The following is a 20,159-nucleotide window of genomic DNA, read 5'->3' as shown; positions in this document are numbered from 1 at the left end:
CTCATCTACAGACAAACTTCCATGAGTCGATATTTAAAGGAACCATCTCCTCATGGAAATATTGAGTCTTGGAACAGAAAAGCTATAGAAAGCTGTTTGAGGGGACCATCATAGTAACCAAGAAATTTTGTTTTTAATATGGTTCCATGAGTTAACATCGATTAATGGGACATCGACTCATAGAGGTTTCACTGTACTATACTTTAAATACAATTACAGAATGCTGCATATCTTGGCAAACGAGAAATCAATAAAAAAGCATATTCAACAGCAAAATGACCGGTCTAAACAATATGACGTATGGGCAACCACTAAGAGCTACAAGTACTCTCAGAGAGCGAAGAACATAATGCTCTTATTTCCTTAGTCTTTCAAATGTGAGGCTTAGCCGATTGATTAGCATCTCTGTGTATAAGTCCTTCCTTAGCCGAGTGGTTAGAGTCTGCGGCTACAAAGCAAAGCCATGCTGAAGGTGTCTGGGTTCGATTCCCGGTCGGATCTTTTCGTAATGGAAATTTTTTTGACTTCCCTGGGCATAGAGTATCATCGTACCTGCCACAAAATATACGATTGCGAAAAATGGCAACTTTGGCAAGGAAAGCTCTCAGTTAAAAACTGTGGAATGCTCATTGAACACTAAGCTGAGAAGCAGGCTCTGTCCCAGTGAGGACATAATGCCAAGAAGAAGAAGAAGTGTATAAGTCTGAAGGTCGAGGGTTCGATGCTCGTTGTCGACTTATTGTTAATTTTTATTCTCTGTCAATTGGTCAATGTTGATTGCCTGATTTTGTACTGATCTTATAATATCAGGTATCAGAAGGCCGGCTCCAGAGGCACGTTCCCCGCCATTTGGGAGATTTGTGCCATCGCCATATTTGAGCCTATTTCATCATCTACCCGATGGGAGAGGAAAGGGAAGGGAAAGATGGGAGGAAATAGGAGTGGGGTCCCTTGAAGAGGGAAAATCGCATAAGCGAATTGAAAGCATGTAGCTCCATACCACAATGGGTTCGAACAGCGCCCTAAAAAGGACACTGCAAAACGCATGAGCGTAAAGAGAGCCTATAGCTCATTACCACGGCGGGTTAAGAATAACAGAATGTCCTGAAGATTCAGGTTTCTGAAATCAGTTTCACTTAATAAGTGTTAACCAAGTAATTGGAATCGCAATTACGCGAAGATTGGATAGTTACATATCAGGTGAGAAGAAGTTCCATAATCGGAATCACAACTATCACACACAAATGTATCAACACACTGAATATTTGCCATGTTATAGTTGAGTCGGCAGTGACCAGTCAAGGTTGATACCAAGAGACTGCAATTCTGCTTTGACAGATTTGTTAAATACTTAGCCACCTTTGGGATGGCTCAGTAATGTACAATTTTTTTGACGACATGACTCAAAATTATTCCAATATTGCTGGTGCTGAGTTGCTGCCCAATAATTTCTGAAGCTTCACCCAGCACTTCGAAATTGGAATAGCTGCCTGAGGGCCAATGAAGTCATGCGATGCTCCATTGCGAGCTAATTCATAAGCCAATTCATTCCCAGCAATGGAAGAATAGCAAGGACCCATACAACTGAATTCAGTTCCTCAAATTGAATTCGACGTGCGATAACAAGCTTAAACCTTGAGTTGGCCTAAGCGAGAACTTTTAAAAGCAGCCTGACTATTTGACATATTCCTTTACAAATAGCCAGACGACAACTCGTCCCGCGAAGGGAGTTGTGAGGAACAAAGTAACAAGCAATTGTGGAATTCACTCGAAGCAAGGACAATTGTGTCCCAATTCACCGGAAGGTTTCCGTGAGGTCCGAACAAAAATGCCGGTGAACTTCGAGACTGTGAACGGAGGGAAAACAAGTACGCGAGACAGTATATGGGTTACACTTTCAACTGACTTCAAGCTATATTATTATTTCCTTTTATACAATTCATGTGATACGGTAACAATTGATGGGGAATACAAAGCAACAGCGACCAAATTGTCGCATTTATGATTTGGGAGAGAGAGAAAATTTTAGGCAATTCTAAAGATTGTATAAGACAATGGTTAACGTGGTCGGCGACTGGAGCGTCGCTGAATTCCGCTACAACATAAACCGCCCACCAAATTACCTTGTGGAATTTCTGCTCCGTTCCGACCTGGAACATACTCGTCGTCTTCTAACGGAACTCGCCGGATTCGTCGAACATCTCGCCTTGTAGTGCCGTTGGCTGTTTTGATTGAGACAACCCTGGTTAGGCCATCTTGGCCAGGAAAAATTTCTACGACGCGTCCCATTGGCCATTGTTTGGGTTTATCGGTGTCCGTAATCAGTAATACAAAGTCACCAATCGAAACGTTCGGCGCCGAACGTTGCCACTTCGTCATACGCTGAAGGGATAGAACGTACTCCGCTTGCCACCTTGCACGAAACTCTTGCACTAACCGTTGAATGTACTCCCACCTGCTTAGGGAACCGACGTGGCGTTCCAACTGGTTGATCTCTGCCAAGGCATTTAGAGGTCGACCGATGAGAAAATGTGCAGGCGTGAGAGGTTGAGGTTCATTAGGGTCGTCGGAGAGAGCAGCGATCGGTCGAGAGTTCATACAGGCAGCTACCTGCGCCAGTATGGTGCTCAACTCTTCGAAAGTGAAACGAGTTTCCTCACCGAATTTGCTCAGGAAACCCTTTGCCACCTTTATCCCCGCCTCCCAAAGTCCACCGTGATGAGGCGATCTCGCTGGGATGAACACCCATTCGATTCCTTTGTTGGAAAAGAAATCGATAAAAACGTCGGCGTCTATGGTTGTGTTGATCCGCTTGTAAAGCTCACGAAATTTCCTTGCTGCGCCACGAAGATTGGTTGCGTTGTCGGAGTAGACCTTGCTCGGTAACCCATATCGGCTACTAAAGCGAATGAAGGCAGCAATAAACGCAGATGTGCTGAGATCCGAGACCGCTTCGAGATGAACCGCTCGTGTAGTGAAGCAAACAAATAATGCGATGTAACCTTTACTAGGGGTAGCACCGCGCACTCGACGGCTAATAATATTAATCGGTCCGGCATAATCAATACCGGTAATTGAAAACGGTGGATTTGGTTTTATTCGATCCGCAGGTAATTGTCCCATCAGCTGATGTAGTGGTGCTGGTTTCGCTCGAACACATTGAACGCAAGTTCGACATATCTTACGGGCAACGCTAATTCCACGAACGATCCAAAACCTTCGTCGCACTGCAGCCAGCAATGATTGGGGGCCACAGTGTAGCTGCTCGAGATGGTCGTGACGCAGGACGAGTGAAGTGAAAGGTGAGTGGTGAGGCACCAAAATAGGGTGTTTTGTATCGTAGCTGAGTTCCGAGAGATTCAATCTACCGCCCACCCTGAGGAGACGGTTTTTGTCGAGAAACGGCTTCAGTTGATGAATCGAACTGCCACGGTTTATCTCACGACCTTGATCCAATTGGTTGATCTCCTTCATGTAATGCTTACTTTGAACATGTTGTACATATATTCGCATGGCCTTATCGATTTCTTGTGGAGTCAGGCGGCTTGCCGATCTCAACTCACGGTGCGAGAAGCGCAGCATTTGAGCTGTAATCCTTAGCAACAGTTGGAGATTGGGATAATATCTGGTTATCATCGCATCGAGAAAAGAGTTTTCATAGACTGCCAAATAGACTACTGCCTCGGTGCGTTGCTCTCTTTCGATCTGTCGCTGATGAATGATGTCAAGAGCGGAGGTAGATGGAGGTTGAAGAGTACTACATGATTCACTCCACTCAGGACCGTGCCACCAGAGAGGATTGTTGATGATTTGGTCAGGGAGAGCTCCTCGTGAGATTAAATCCGCAGGGTTGATGTGTGTGTCGATATGGTGCCAATTGATTGCCGGCAAATGAGTATTTATCTCCGCCACCCGATTGGCAACGAAAGTTTTCCAACGCGACGCACCACCATATATCCACGACAAAGCCACCGTCGAATCCGAGAATGCGAGTATTTCGTTGATGGGTAATGAGATCGCTGATATAACGTTCGTCATCAGTCGTGATAATATCACCGCCGCACACAGCTCCAGTCGCGGCAACGTCGTTCGTCCATTGCCGATGGGTGCAATTTTGGATTTCGCACATAACAAATGCGATGATGTGTTTCCGTGTTTGTCTGCAGCTCGGATGTAGACGCAAGCACCCATGGCTCGCTCGGATGCATCACTGTAGCCGTGCAGACAGATGCGGGATGCGCCTCGTATGCCGATCACTCGGCGAGGTACCTGTAAGTATTGGAGATCGGAAAGATTTTGTACGAAAGATGACCAATATTGCACAAACTCACCAGGGAGAGTTTCATCCCAGTCCACCCTCAGCTCCCACAACTGTTGCATGATTAGCTTCGCTTTAACGATTATTGGAGCCAATAGTCCAAGCGGGTCAAAGATGCTGGCGATTTGCGAAAGCATGCTTCGTTTTGTGGGCTGAGAGATCTTGATCGGTGCATAAGTAAACTGGAATTCATCGCTGCACGGCTGCCAGTGGATGCCGAGGGCCTTGATGGTGCGTGAGTTGTTGAGTTCGATTGGTAGCTTCACTTCACGGTCTTCCGCAGGTACACCGTTGAGAACCTCTGAGCTGTTTGAAGCCCATTTCCGCAGGTGGAAACCACCAGCGGCGAATATTGTTGTCAATTGTTGGCGTAGTAAAACTGCTTCTTCTTCGCTGTCAGCGCCGGTTAACACGTCGTCCACGTAAGTACCCTTTTCTGCCTTTTCTACCGCTGTCGGATATTGTTCCTTATACGAGTGTAATAACTGCTGTACACATTTCGTTGACAGATACGAAGCGCTCTTCGTCCCATAGGTGACCGTATTAAGACGATATTCGCAGATTGGTTCGTTATCCGACCATCGCCAAAGAATTCGCTGAAAGTCGCGGTCTGCTTCGTGGACGTCCACCATACGATACATTTGTTTTATATCTCCAGTGACCACTATTGCCGGAAAGCGAAACCGCAGCAGAATGTTGACGATGGAGTCTTGAAGAACTGGGCCAGCCATGAGTACATCATTAAGGGACTTTCCGCTGGTGATCTTGGCAGAGGCATCGAATACGACGCGACATTTTGTCGTGGAGCTAGCTTCCTTCATTACACAATGATGAGGAAGGTAGACGGCCCCTTTCGGTGCTGGCCCATCAGCAAGCGTCATATGGCCAAGCTCATGATACTCGTGGAGAAACGAATGGTACTCCTGCTTTAAATGAGGGTTTCGCTGCAATTTTCGTTCGAGATGATGCAGTCGTTTTTCAGCCATTTGCCTCGAATCGCCTAGTTGACTTGGAGGGTGCAGAAACGGCAGTCGCACAGTGAACCTTCCCGCGTCGTCTCGAACGGTATGCTCGTAGAAGTGTTCTTCACAGCGTCGTTCTTCATCGGTGAGGTAGGGTACGGGTGTAGAATATTCCTCCAACTCCCAGAATCGACGCAATTGCTGGTCAAGGCTATCATCAGAGGTTGCCAACAAACACAATGGAGCAGTTTCAGGTGATTGGATGTTGGATTCTCGATATCGACCGGCTACCACCCACCCTAACTTGGTGTTTTGTAATGTGGGAAGATTGTCGTTTGAACCAAGGGTGATTTTTCCAGGCTCGAGAAGCTGGAAGAAGAGTTCAATACCAAGCAATACATTGATTTTACCCGGACGGTGGAAAAGTGGGTCAGCCAGATTGATCGAGCTTGGAATTGGCCAACCTTTTATGTTCGCTGGTTTTACCGGAAGCGTTTTGGTAATTTTCTCGAGCACCATACACGGGACTGTTGTACTGAAATCCGTGCATCGGGATGCAATGACGATTTGTACGCATTTGTCTACATGCGCAGGAGTGGATGATATCCCTTCAAGGTCCATGTCCGCTTCCAGCAAGTCGAGGTCAAGTTCATTACAGAAGCTTTCGCTGATGAAACTTACTTGGGAGGCTGAATCTAAAACGGCCCGACAAGCATGTGGTCGGCCTTGTTTATCTAAAAAATTGATCGCCACTGCGGCGAGAAGAGTGTTAGTCGCATCGAAGTTGGTGGTGGAATCCAGGGCCGAAATCAAAGATTGAGCAGCCGAACTATTGCCAGTGTAAGGAACATACGATGTCGGTGGAGCTTGTTGCGGATTTGAAGGTACCAAAGCCGAATGCAGCAGAGTGTGGTGGAGTTGGCCACATTTACGACAATTACCCGATCTGCATGTTTCGCCAGGGTGGTTTTGCAAACAATTATGGCACAGCATCTGAGATCTCACAGCACTCAATCTCTCCTCGGAGCTCATATGGATGAACCTACCGCACTGATAAAGTGGGTGAGATGATCGCTCACAAACGACGCAATTTGAAGATGTGTTAGTAGCAACGAACGTGGTAGCTCCCCTATATTGCGCCCTAACGGGAGGTTTATAGGCAGTTGTTGCTCGTTGTTTGATAGGCTGTGCAGATTGTTTTTCCATTTTGGAGTTCACACTTCAAGTCACTTGGGCACTTTCCTCACAGAGAGTTTGTTCGATCGTTGTGTCGCGGATTGGCAACCACTATTGTCTATTTTATTGGCGGGTGGCGAGGCTAAAACGCGACACAATGCAATCGACACTACGCGATTCACGACGATAATTTTCGCGTATCCGGCTCGAAGGACCATATGTTTCCGTGAGGTCCGAACAAAAATGCCGGTGAACTTCGAGACTGTGAACGGAGGGAAAACAAGTACGCGAGACAGTATATGGGTTACACTTTCAACTGACTTCAAGCTATATTATTATTTCCTTTTATACAATTCATGTGATACGGTAACAATTGATGGGGAATACAAAGCAACAGCGACCAAATTGTCGCATTTATGATTTGGGAGAGAGAGAAAATTTTAGGCAATTCTAAAGATTGTATAAGACAATGGTTAACGTGGTCGGCGACTGGAGCGTCGCTGAATTCCGCTACAACACATTCAAATCACTAGGATTTCTAATGGACGGAGAGAATTCATAGAATTTGGTCACAACCAATTCCCAGTTTGTGGAGTATATGTTCATATAGAGATGTAGCGATGATCAGATAATGATTCATCATCTGATACATGCCAATTCGTCAACTCGTGACTGATTTTGTTCAAGCAGAGCATTATGTCTAACACATCTTCTCTAGCAGACACCTTGAAGGTTGGGCGATTCCCTAAAATAAGTAATCCAAGATTTGAACTACTTAAGCATTCCATCAGACTGGAGCTTCTCAAATTGATATCTGAGCTGATCCAGATGATGTGATGAGTATCAGCATCACTACCCACCAATCAGCAGAAGGCCTTTTCATGGGCAGTGAATGACAACTCGTTTGAAATCATCCATTGGGGATGGTTCATCATGTGGTAAATACACCACACAACGAAAGACGTATTTCCTATTGAGGTCACCAACAGAAATATCAATTGTGACAGCACATACATCTTGGTTGTTAACAAAAACTGGGTCCACAAGGTTACCTAGATAAAAGTACACAAAAGTATGGGTTTTGCGCCATTTGAACTGTACCATTTGCATGAGTCTACATAGATTGATCGTTGCTGATATTTTATGCTGAAGATTGGCCTAACTAAGCTATCCTAACCGTAGCCACTACCCAAACTAGGCAGGATTAAGCTTTTCGCAATCTCAGAACGAAAAAGACCAGCAGCGAAAAAACCAGATCGGTATCTCTTAAAAGTCGCCAAAGGCGAAAAGCACAGACTACACTGTGTAAAACGCATAATGCGAAACCATCGAGGTGAAAATTTAAACTAAATTACAACGTATTAATAATCCCACTCTTATTTAGCCTCAGGCTTGAGACTGAAGATGGGCAGCCGATTATCTCGGAGAAACACAAGGTCACCTACACCATTGCTCCGGGTAGCACAGGAAGGGCATAATACTGTAGAGGGCGCCCAGGTACTGCACAGGCTCCGTTTGCGGTTAGGTTTTATTTAGACCCCCCTAACCATTCATTCTTAGGCACGATAAGCTTAAAGCCGCATGAATTAGGGGTCACCTGTTAGGTGGATTTTTACCACCGGAACAGGCAGTCCGTACTGTTAATTCTTAGCCAATTGAAACAACCGCTTTTCAATATATTATTCAATACTTCTCCATACTAGTTTTGATAAAATTTTGGATCTTTTATCTCTTATCTCCAACGAACGAATAGCTGATTATGATCGTCAATAATTACTTTAGTACGACAAATTATGATCTTAGTCAGCATTTTCTAGCTACTCGGATATTGTACAACATTTTCATTATAAAAACATAAATCGATTCGACCAAGATTTGTTGAAGAGCTCGACCATTAAGTTTAACACTGATTTCCTTTTTGCTGACCCCGAAAATTCTCGAAAACTTTTGAAAATGTTTTGGATTTGCTTTTAGAATTCACTAACGATTTTCTCAAATTAGAACAGCTAAGTAATGACCACTTTAAAGTTAAGTGTTCTCAAAGCTTAGCAATACTAAGGTGCCAACTAGCTTGATTTAATTTACATTGGTTGAGATGCCTCAAGTGTTCGCAATCAGTAAAATGTTCATAGAAACTTCTAAAATATCCGAGATAAAACTGCTCAATTGGGAACTTCCGAAAGAACATGAAAACGTCTCAGCTTCTAGGAAGATTCTCAAGAACTCGTGAAAACTCTTTAGTTTTCATTCTAAAGAACTCATGAAAAATTCCTTGGACGTCCAATAACTTCTTGGGAACCCCTGAAATCCCCAAAGAGCCTTATTAAATCCAGTCGTGAAGATCCCGTTTCTTAAAATTGTCGATTTTTTAGCCGTACTGACGAAACTACCCATGCAGCTTCAATCATAGTAACCCATGAGTCAGCAGACAAAATTGAGCTCCGTTTGGAAGTGAGCACGAAAGCGGACATCGTGCGGCACTTTGTAGACACCGCATACGCCCGTTCCGGCATTTACAACATCTTGGCACTATTAGATAACTATCAGAGCATCGAAAGAAAGCCCGGTTCAGGACGGCCGACGACCCTGAGCAACAAAAAGCTCCAAAGAAAACTGAAGGGGAAGACCGAGGGAAAAGTGGCTACATCGCTGGGTGCATTTGGCCGGGAGGTCGGTACAACCGGCCAAACAGTGAAAAGTGCCTGACGAACATGAACATACATGTTAGGGAGCGAAAGTCGCGTCCACTGGCTTCGGAACTGCAGGCAGCGACAGCGGTCAAATCGATTTTCTCGGCGAATCGCGACGTGGCGGTGGTGATGAACGACGAGACTTATCTCATCCTGGATGGCTATGACTGGCAGTTAATTTCTCACACTAAGTTCCTCAAGAAGGTTATGGCAGGTGCGCCCCACTCGGGTTCAGATTGGGTACCACTTCCAGTACGGCATTTGGTCCCTTTGGTACTGCAAAAAATACCCAAGTTTGACAAATAGCAGTACACTTTTCACGGCATTATAGATTTTGCTCTATTACTTTATGTGCCATAACATTTTGGACAGTGCACAATGGTCCGAGGGCGGCCAAAACCTCAAAAATCAAAGTTGTTTTATCCGAACAGTAATATTTTTCCCGACTTCCTCAACACTTCTGTTGTTCAAATCCAAAGTTTGAAGCAGATTCATTGGAGTTTGAATTTTATACAGCTCCTTGAGTGGGCCGTGTACATGATTTTTCAAGAAAATTAATTTATTGTTTATTATTATAATTAATTTACGATCCATTTTTTACAAGCTATTTATGAATTTAAAGAGAGCTCAAGCCGCAATGGTATCTTCAGAGAAGTTGTTTGTATATACATAAAGCACACCTGAGTTGAATAAAAATTTTCATTATATTCATACAAAGTGAATTAAAGTTAAAATTGTTCAAAAAACATATCATTTTTTATAAAAGTACCCTAAGACATTAGTAGCCCGCGAATGCCCGCGATGACAATAAGTTCATTCGAAAGCTAAAAACAATCTTGCTCTTGAGCTTTCAAGTAGGGTACAAACAAAGATTGTTAGAAGGAAAAAGATAACCGACTCCCGTCTTTTCTAGGCGACATGATTAGCGCCGCTCTGGTGAGTCAAAAGCCAACTAATATGCAACGTTCGCCTAGTGACCACCAGATGTTGAAGTGTTCGTTTATGGCATTCACGCTTGAAAAAAGTTACCCAACTCAAACGGGGATGTCCGATGTTGCCAATCATCTCTAAATGGCATAAAATGTGATAAAAAGCAGAAAAAAACAGCACATGAATATATTTAGTATGAATAAAAATTACTCAAATTTTGTGTTGGTTCAGATGAGTCTGATGTTATGTGAGTCGTACTCACTTCTGTGTAACATTTCTTAGACGTGTTTGTTTTGATTTCTTCCACTTTTCGTTTTTTGATTGCACGATGATTTAAATTTAGCTGAATGTAATGCTTACGCGCTTTTGACTCAACAGATGGCAGTAGTGTTACTTGAATAGCATGTCGTCGGCAAAATATATGGCAAAATAAAGAGTCGATCATCTTTTTCCTTTTAACCATCTTTGGTACAAATTATTTGCGAAAACAAGAGATAGACCACTTTCAACGCGTTTGAAGGTGTACGGAGTGCAATTCTAATTAAATAATAATAATCCTGTAATACGCTAGTACGTGCATGCAATCGCAGTAGCCATGAATTGCATCCCGTCCCGAGAAGAAACGAAAAACTCGCTCCAGTCTTCTCATTCTTTTTATTTCTGGCGTTACGTCCCAACTGGGACAAAGCCTACTTCTAAGCAGGCAGGTGTTCTTATGACCACTTCCGCAGTTATTAGCTAAGAACTTTCTTTGCCGATTGACCATTTTTGCATGTGTATATTGTCTGGCAGGTACGATGATACTTTATGCTCTGGCAAGTCGAAAAAATTTACTTTACCAAAAGACTCTCGACTGGTGGGATTCGAACTCAAGATTCTCAGGTTAGTCTAGCTGAATAGCTGCGCATTTACCACTAGGACTCTCTGGACCCCTATGTATGCAATATTTGGTGTTATACCTTAATTAAATATTGTCTATACCTTTATTTGATATTAGTAGGATATTAAACTACCTTGAATTTAAATTTGAGCTGTCACAACATAAAATAACACAAATTATCTCGGCTTATTAAGATGGTTGAACGAAACTATTTCCTTCGCAGCCTCCAGATAAAATGAAAGAAATTGGAAAAATCATTCCCTTGCTTTAGCTGTTAAAACAAGTATGATAATAGACTGAAGCTAAAGACATGACATGCTGAAACTGGTTAAATGGATGATACTTGCATAAAGGCAGGGTTAGATCTAAGATTTTTTTTTGAACAAATGTGCATGAAATGTTCACTTATTTTTTCAGACGTAACATGAATTTCAACATATATTTTTGAGTGGTTTTTTCAATCACGAGTTCATCGTAGTGTTTTTTTTTACAAATTTGAAAATTTGAAAGGTGGTCATTAAGACGAGATGAACATATTTACTTATGATGGTTTTTGTGTAGAGTTTCCATATTTTTGGATGAATAGTTAATATTTTTTGTCAAAAATTGCGCTTTAGTCTATTTGTTTTTACTATTAGAGTTGTGCATGGAAAAATTACTCAAAAATATATGTTGAAATTCAAGAAATGCCAATTCGTCAATAAATAACTGCGAACCAGCCTGCCTAAGTTGACCATTTTGCATGGAAGATTGAAAAAGTTGAAAATGTAATGTCCAAACCTGAATATTCTAATTATCAGCCCATAACAAGAAAAAATGGAAAATAAAAATCCATGATAGTTCAATATGGCATAAAATATGTCAAATATATTATTTCAGCTATTTTAAAGAGAGTTTGAGGTTTTGTCCGACATTTGTTCTAGATCGAACCACTGTGCAGTGGGTGGAGTGAGAAAGGAATGTCTTAGCCGCTCTTCTTTCGTCCCTAGACTGGCCGTGAACGGGGAAATTTAAGGCTCCCCCAAATCAAGGCGACTTTTTACGGCGACAGCGACAAATAATCGTCGTGATTGTATGCACGGTTTGATGAGCGTGTCTAAGCCACAGCGACGCGATTTCGCTTGCAGAGTGCTTGCAGCGACATAACAACGAAAAGGCGGCGATTGCCCCGAAGCGAGCCTGCAATGAAGATGCCAACCCGGCGGCGTACAACAGATTACTGGCAAATAGAACTCCAGAAGGCGAAGGTTGCCCCCTTGTTCACGGCGATGATGGATATCTCGGCACTGCGGTCGGAACTAGCGGCCCACCAGATTAAGCCGCTATTCAAGCTGTGCCACACCGGTACGAAGGTCATGTGCGAGTCCCTCAGTGACTACGAGAAAGCCGGCAAACTACTGAAGGCAAAGGGGCTGGAGTTCTATACTTGTTAATTAAAGGGCTTCCGGAATACACCCCGGAGGCAATCATCGAGGAGATGGTGTTAGCCGGACTGAAGCCGACGAGCGTGTTCTCCATCCGGTGAGTGCAAAGAGGAAGGCATCGGGACAACCTGTACCTGGCCCACCTGGAGAAGGGTTTTATCACCATGGCGGGCCTGATGAAGGTGAGAGCGCTCTTCAACATCGTGGTTGCATGGGAGTTCTACCGCCCAAAGAACAGAGACGTGACGCGATGCGGCAACTGCCTCGCGTTCGATCAAGGGACGAGGAACTGCCACATGAAGCCTCGCTGTGGCAAATGTGCCGGCGCGCACGCAACAACGACATGCCAACCAATGCAGGAGGGCATCGAACCGAATTGTGCTAACTACGGTTCCAACGAAGAAGGCAGCAGCCGTAATTGCCCCAAACTAGCGGAGTTCCTGGCGATCCGCCAGCAAGCATCCGCCAAGAAGCAGGGACGACAGCGTCGGCCACTCCCACCGCTGACTGAGGAGCACTTTCCAACTCCTCGCTACCAGGTGCCCAATCTGGCACCGCTTCCACCGACCCACCGGCAGGCATCCCACCAGTCGGCCCCCTTCGTTCAACATCGCTTTGCGGCCTCCACCGCTGCTCCACCGGTGCAGTGAGCGCCCCCTCCTGGATGGGGGAATCCTGGACCCAGTGCTCCCGGCATTCCTCCCTCCGACGACGGCTCCCTGTACACACGGGAGCAAATGTTTGAATACACCATTAACTTATTCCAACGGCTGCGCTACTGCCCTCCGGAACAAAGCCATCGAGTTCGTCGGCTTTCTCGAAGAGAAAAGCATCGACATCGCCATCATCACGGAGACGCACCTCAAGCCTGAGCTGATTGTCTCCATTCCCAACCATCGACTTGTGCGGCTAGATCGGGCCGGCTCTGAAGGAGGGGGAGTCACCATCGCTTTGCGCCGTAGGATTAGAAGTGCAAGCTTCTGACGGCCCGATTACCATCATCGTTGCATACTACACAACGCAAGCGAACCTTACTGATGGGTCGGCAACGGCCCTACGGCAGGACATCACCAAGCTAACTCGGCGGCGCGGGCGGTACATCATCGCTGGCGACCTCAACACGAAGCACGAAGCCTGGGGAAACCCCCGAAGAAATCGAAACGGAGTCATCCTGCAGCAAGACTTGGAGGAAGGTGACTTCAACATCTTGGGCCCGGATACTTCCACCCTGTTGAGCAGATCCGGGGCCCATGCCATCATCATCACCAAAATTGTAAGCATCTTTCAACCGGTCGTCTACCAGGAACTCAGCTCAGACCAGTATCCGGTGGTGGCTGAAGTTGGGTCCTCGGTAAACCGGCATCTCACGACTCGGCGCAACTATCATCGTGTCAACTGGGACCAGTTCCGGCAGTGTATCGTCCCACGTCGACTACGAGGTGCGACCCGAGTCATCTGATGACGTCGATCGGCAGCTGCAGGCCATCGAAGAGGTGATCTCCCAGGTCAGAGAACGACACGTGCCGGCAATCAGTCAGATGGGCAACAATGTACCAATTGATAGACTTACTAAAGATTTGATCAAACTGCGTAACACCATCCGCAGGCAGTATCAGTGAACTGGGCTGCCTGCCCTTAAATCCGATGTCAATCGGATGAACAAAATTATCAAGGCCAGAATGTTGGAGCTCAGAAACCAACATTTTGCAAATAAGATCCGCGCTCTTCCGGACTGTGCTCAGCCGTTCTGGAAACGAAGCCTAGGCCAATTCCACCTTTGGTTCAACTAGAAGGCAGCCGAAATAGGTCGACATTTCGTCAGCTCACATAATCTTGGAGGCAACAGCATCAGTCCGCATGAAGCTGCTGTTAATGAGCATGGAAATAACCTCCATCAGATTCCCAACGACTTCTCGGAGGAGTTGGAAACCACGGCTGACGAACTCTCGACCCATTTAAAACCATCCAAAATCAGGAAACCTGGCTAAGATCCCAAAAGCTATCGCCCCATCAGCCTTCTCTCAGCGTTATCAAAGCTTTTCGATAGGGCAGTTTATCGCCGACTTCTTGCTTCTGTTGAGCAAAACAACATCCTGCTCGAGGAACAGTTTGGTTTTCGACGCGGTCGATCAATCGTGCACCAACTGGCCCGAGTCACCAACATCCTCAGACGGAACATGTGCTTATCCAAAACTGAAATTCTGAGGTCCACCGTCTGGCCGAAATACAGACTCTCGAGGATCGCTTTAGTGAGTCTATCAAAAGGTACTGGGCTCGTTGCCGCACATCAGACCAGCAGATCGTCCGCGCTATAGTCGCACCCTCTTAGGTTATCAAATTTTTGTCTTTGTAAATAGTAGTTAGGTCATCTTTTCTTTTTTTAAACTACCGGCGCTCCAAACGAGCCAAATAGTAAAAGTGTAGCGGTCCTGCCGACCGAAAGAAGCATTCCCCTCCCCGTATCGAATAATTCGAAAGATCAATGATCACCATTGATCTAGGAAAGAACCCTTTTATTTTTTCGATGATGTTCCACGCAAGTTGGTGGATTTCATCAGATGTGGGTTTTCACTGTTAACTAGAAAACAAGCGGTGTAAGCAGAAGACTTACCTTACTGCTTGTTGCTCGTTAACGTGCTCCAATGCCGGAGAATGTTTTTGTTTTAATTTTTGTTTTTGTGTCACCCGACAGCGCTGACTGAACGCCCCAACAAGGTCTCGGTCACATGGCTGTACTAACTGAGCCAGAGCAACGCTCGTTCTGGCTTTTCTCTTTCTCTCTTTATTTTCAGATTGGGAGATTGAGTTCCCCGCGGGAGCGCGATAAAACGCCCCGATCGCTGGCGGCGGGGGGTGCAGTTCTGACCGGAGGAGTCCGGTTGCAGTTCTGACGGTTCGTGGACGTTGCAGTTCTGACCGGAGGAGTCCGGGTGTGTACGACGCGTTGCAGTTCTGACCGGAGGAGTCCGGGTGTGTACGACGCGTTGCAGTTCTGACCGGAGGAGTCCGGTTGCAGTTCTGACGATGTACGACGCGTGCTGTTCTGACGGTCCCCCAGTTCGGACGAGGTGTGCCGTTCGTTTTCGACATTTTCGTTCAAAGTTCAGTGGGCATTTTCTGCCAAATTGACGAGCAGGCCAATTCGGGTCGAGAGTGTTTGGTAGTGATATAAGGTGGATAAAGTATAGGTGGATAAAGTATATTTCGGGAAATTGGTGGAACCACCCACAGCGGGCCAATTCGGGTCGAGAGTGTTTGGTAGTGATATAAGGTGGATAAAGTATAGGTGGATAAAGTATATTTCGGGAAATTGGAGGAACCACCCACATACGCTATCAGAATCGAGGGTAAAGTGAAAGTGTCTCAATCGATTCCTTAAGAACGATTCTAAGGGTGGAAAGCTAGTGAATTGTGACGACCTTTTAGTAATAAATAAAATTGTTAGAAGGAAACAGAGTGATCAATATTCCGAAAGAAAACCAGTGACCTAGCCGGGGGGCCCGCTACAAAAGTTAAGCAAATTAAAACAATTTCCACTACCAAAAATTTATCAAAACAACCAAGATTGAAAGACTCTTGGCCGACTACATTAGCTGTTATCAGTTACCCCCCAAATCAAACATTAAAATAAATACGAATTTAACCCAACTCAAAAACATGCCTACACGCATGTTTTCACCGCCATGGTACACTGCTGGAAGGTCGCTCGCAAGGGCGTAGAAATTTTTGCATTAAGCTCAACTAATGGATGGTATTATTGTCAATTTATCAAGACCCAGACAACCAGAAATCGCATGGAAGTTCACGTTATAACTCGTTTATTCATACTAATTATATCAAACCCGCAAAACACCGTGGATAAACTCGTCAGATTGATGAGCTTCCTCGCATAAAATACTTTTTTTCTGAGTTCATTTGAACATTTTGCTTCGTCTCGTACACTCGTACAAAGTAAGTCGAATCAATCGTAGCAGCTGTCAAATCAACATTTGTTATCATAAGTTAAGTCCCATAAGATCACAGGTTAGTTCGGTAGAATATGTATACACTCGCAATGTATGTTATTATTCATCACATAATATTTGCACGCATATCGCCTCCACTTTTGTACGTAGAAGGCCTTTTCGCGACATCTTATGAGTGAAATTTTGCACATACAAAGCCTCCAGGTGATTTCGTTATACGTACATTTTGGTTGTCTGGGGAGCAATTGGGTCCCAAAGCCCTGTCCCAATTTTAGTGCCAAACGCTTAAGTTTAGGCCAAAAACACATGTTTACTCAATTTTCTAATGTTTTCCGTTGGTTTGAGCCCAAAAATATTTTTTTTAGATTTTGTCACATCCTTTGGCTTAAACTGAAATTTTGGGTGTATTTTGTTTTCCGTGTCCCTTACGAAATGTCAGATAGGAACAACCCCAGTGGTCGAACTAAAACCCCTGTGGTGTTTTTGTCGACTAAGCGAACGTCAAACATGATCAAAAGTGTCAAGGTTCATTTATGGAACAAATTTTTAAATTAAAGTTTAAACACGATATAGCCATTATTTGAGCGGGAAAAATTGCTAAAGTAATTACAGTAACATGCTTTTTCGTGTTATTAAATAAAAACAAGATTTCATTACAAATTTTAGGACCCAATTATCTGTCTTAGCTTTTTTCATCATCAAAAATGCCCATTTTTTTAACGCAACCGTTAGCTTCTGTGAGGTGCAAATGAGGAATTATTGATACAATTTTCGTAAAAATTCTCGTAAAGTTCTTGGGGGAATTTAAAAAAAAAAAATCAGTCGCAAAGACATTCGAGGTACCGTATTCCGGGGTAACATCGATGATTTTTTTGGATATATCTTAAATTTTTCATTTCACAATACAAATGTTACAAACTTTATATTTTTAAAACAAGTACTGGCACTGAAATGTTCCTGAAGAAATTCCTGAAATAGTTTTATGAAGGTTAAAAATCCCGAGGAATTACGGAACGAATGAATTCTGAATTCTTGTTCAAAGTTCTACATTAGAATATGTAGAAAACTAATAAAATTTTACGAAAATTACTGGGAGAGGAATTGCAATATCTAATGCATCATTTCTAGAGCAAAAACTGACTAAATAATTCAAAATTTTTCTTAAAGAATTTTAAAACGGTACTTTGTTAAAACTCATGGAAAAGATCGTTAAAAATCGATCAAGATCAAGAAATATACACTACGAAATCTCGAATGAAAAGCCAAAAAATACCTTGTTTGTAGAGGCGTCTGGTTAGCCTGTTCAATCTGTTCATTGAACAGGTAGACCATTTAGATCAAAATTGTACAATTAATTTAAAAAACCAAATCTAATTCAGCAAATCTTATAATAGCATGAGGGTTTTCAATATAGTGTGAGTTCATACGCACTACATAGAAAAGAGGCATAGCGATTGTCCCAAGGCGCCAAGAACGATCGCGTAGTGTGCTGAGTTCACGAGCGTGGTACTTCACTAAAGACAGCAGCGCAAAGGTTGAAGACACATGCCGTTGAAAAACGCTACTGTGCTTTCAACCTGTTCAACTGCCACTGTTGAAACAAATCCCATATAACTAAGGTCCCACATACATTCACAGCTTAGTAATGTGTACACGCTCAAAAGAAAACATGTGTGGAAATAACCCGTGCAACGAAATGAATTGAACAGGTTTCACTTCTTCCTAGAGATTCGTGCACGCTAAGAAGTTTCCTAATACCGTGCACCCCCGCTAATTTGAACGGTACCTCATGCAAACCATCGGGGTTCATTTTTAATTTGAACATCTAGTCACCCTAGAAACGTGTTTCTGGTTACCTCTTCCACTGTTTTGTTTTGATTCTGCGTTCCGTTCTACAGCGTTCCTTTTAACTTTACTTCGTTCCATGAGCTTAATGACGTTTGAACCATTTTTAATCTGAACGATGTGCAAATTAGCGGGGTACAAATTAAAAAGTGTTCAGATTAAATGTCGTAAAACCAACGGGGGTAACCGGTAGGATGTATTTTGTTCGGAATAGATCGAGTGTCCATCCAGATCTATTTACATTAAATTAGAAGGATATCCACGTTAATGTCACGTTAATCCACATGAGAGGTTTTAATAATAAAATCAAATTGATAACAACCAAATTAATACCAATAATTCATTGTTAAACTTACAATTTCTTGTCTTTGGCGAAGTTTGCGCATTCAATATAGAAATAGAGTGTTCTTAGAGTGCAATGCATGCAAGTATGATGCTAACTTCCATGCAATACGAAGTCAGTTTCTCTCAAAACGTTCAACCAGCCGATTTGAACAGACTGCAGAAGATGATAAAAGCTCAGGTATAATATATTATCGCGTATTATCAATGAAATTAGCGCATTAAATGCGCTTTATATTAGTTTTCTTCGTAGACTGCACCAATTTCAATTTTTTAATTATCAGCCATTCCATGAAAAACCGATCTTGTGGGTCACCGAATTCCATGATAATTTGTTAATTTGTTCCTAATCCGAATAAGGGTACACATGTTTTTGGAATTTTTGATTAGGGTGACCGTTTCCGAAATAGGGTGACTAGAAAAATCGCGATTTTGCTAAATTTTTATTTAAAAAAATATCATAACTTTTGAACAGCTCCACCGATTTCCAAACTTTTTCAACGGAGTGAAAGCTTAAGATTTCAAGTTTTCAAACAAAAATGAAAAATTTGAAAAAAAAAATTTTTTTGCATGAAAAAATATAAAAATTTCTATTATTTTTAGAAATTTTCATTTACCGTGGTGAATCAAAATCCGGACAGTACCAATATTCGGACACTCTGATTATATTAGTCAATTAGAGTTAAATTAAATGACAATATGTTGGGTTTTTATTCACTCCGTTAATTATTAACAATGCTTAGAACTTTACATAAATGTTTAATCTAGTAACCATCGTCAAATAATTAATACAAATAAAAACAAATAATTTGTTCGTGTTGAACGTCATTTCTCCGCGGTCTGACTCCAACTCAAGTTTAATGATCGATGGCCGCGCGAACATCGTTTGATTGAAGGAACAGTTTGTGAACTATATTTTATAGCAAGTTTTAACCATAAGTGTTTAGGAAAAGATATTTCAAAAGTTTGGTGACTCCAATGTTGGAGAATAAGTCGGGAATATATATTTATCGGTGCTTCTAGAGACTGTCCGGGATTTCGAGCCAGTGTTTTAAGATCCGGACAACTTGTAAAAGACCCTGGTTTAATTAGTGTAAGTGAGTTTTGTGCAAGAAAACATAAAAGAAGACTTGAAAAATATCTATTGGAAGCTTTGTGAGTATTCATCATTTAACTCGATGTGAAATAAATAGTGTTAAACTTTCATAATAACTGTTTGATCCGCACCGACTGCAGTTCAAGCCACACGCATCTCGGCTTTGGTAATCAAGCCACTTATATTACAAACGTGCTATTCTTTTTGACATTATAGAGCAAACGCAGACATCAGGCTTTTTAAATATATATAGTTTATTGTGTATTGATATGATTTTCATTAAAATTTAACGAATATTATGTGCTATTTACACAGATGTTCGGATTTTGATTCATAAGTGTCCGGATTTAAATACACCGTTTGCATCAGTTGTCCGGATTTATGGACTAGACATGCTGAAGTATTTGAATGATTTTCATGTTGAAATCATGATTTTTACCAATAAGTTTATCAGTAGCGTGAAGATCTTGAGTTAAACATGGCTTGAAACAATATTTTATTAAAGGTATTCTGAAACAACACCTTGATATT

General features: G+C 42.9%; 1 protein-coding gene and 1 long non-coding RNA gene across 2 annotated transcripts in view; one reads left to right on the top strand and one right to left on the bottom strand.

The window, feature by feature from the left end:
• Nucleotides 1–20,159, bottom strand: part of LOC5566111 (feline leukemia virus subgroup C receptor-related protein 2) — a 242,488-nt gene that overhangs the window by 144,974 nt on the left and 77,355 nt on the right. The window lies entirely within an intron of this gene.
• On the top strand, nt 14,776–15,832 carry LOC110675262. Its single transcript, XR_002499313.1, has 2 exons — nt 14,776–15,568; nt 15,652–15,832. It is a non-coding gene; the product is annotated as an uncharacterized LOC110675262 (long non-coding RNA).

This window comes from Aedes aegypti, chromosome 2, assembly GCF_002204515.2.
Source record: "Aedes aegypti strain LVP_AGWG chromosome 2, AaegL5.0 Primary Assembly, whole genome shotgun sequence".
Taxonomy (NCBI): domain Eukaryota; kingdom Metazoa; phylum Arthropoda; class Insecta; order Diptera; family Culicidae; genus Aedes; species Aedes aegypti.
The sequence above is the reverse complement of the archived record's forward strand: the minus strand, read 5'-3'. Positions and strand labels throughout refer to the sequence as shown.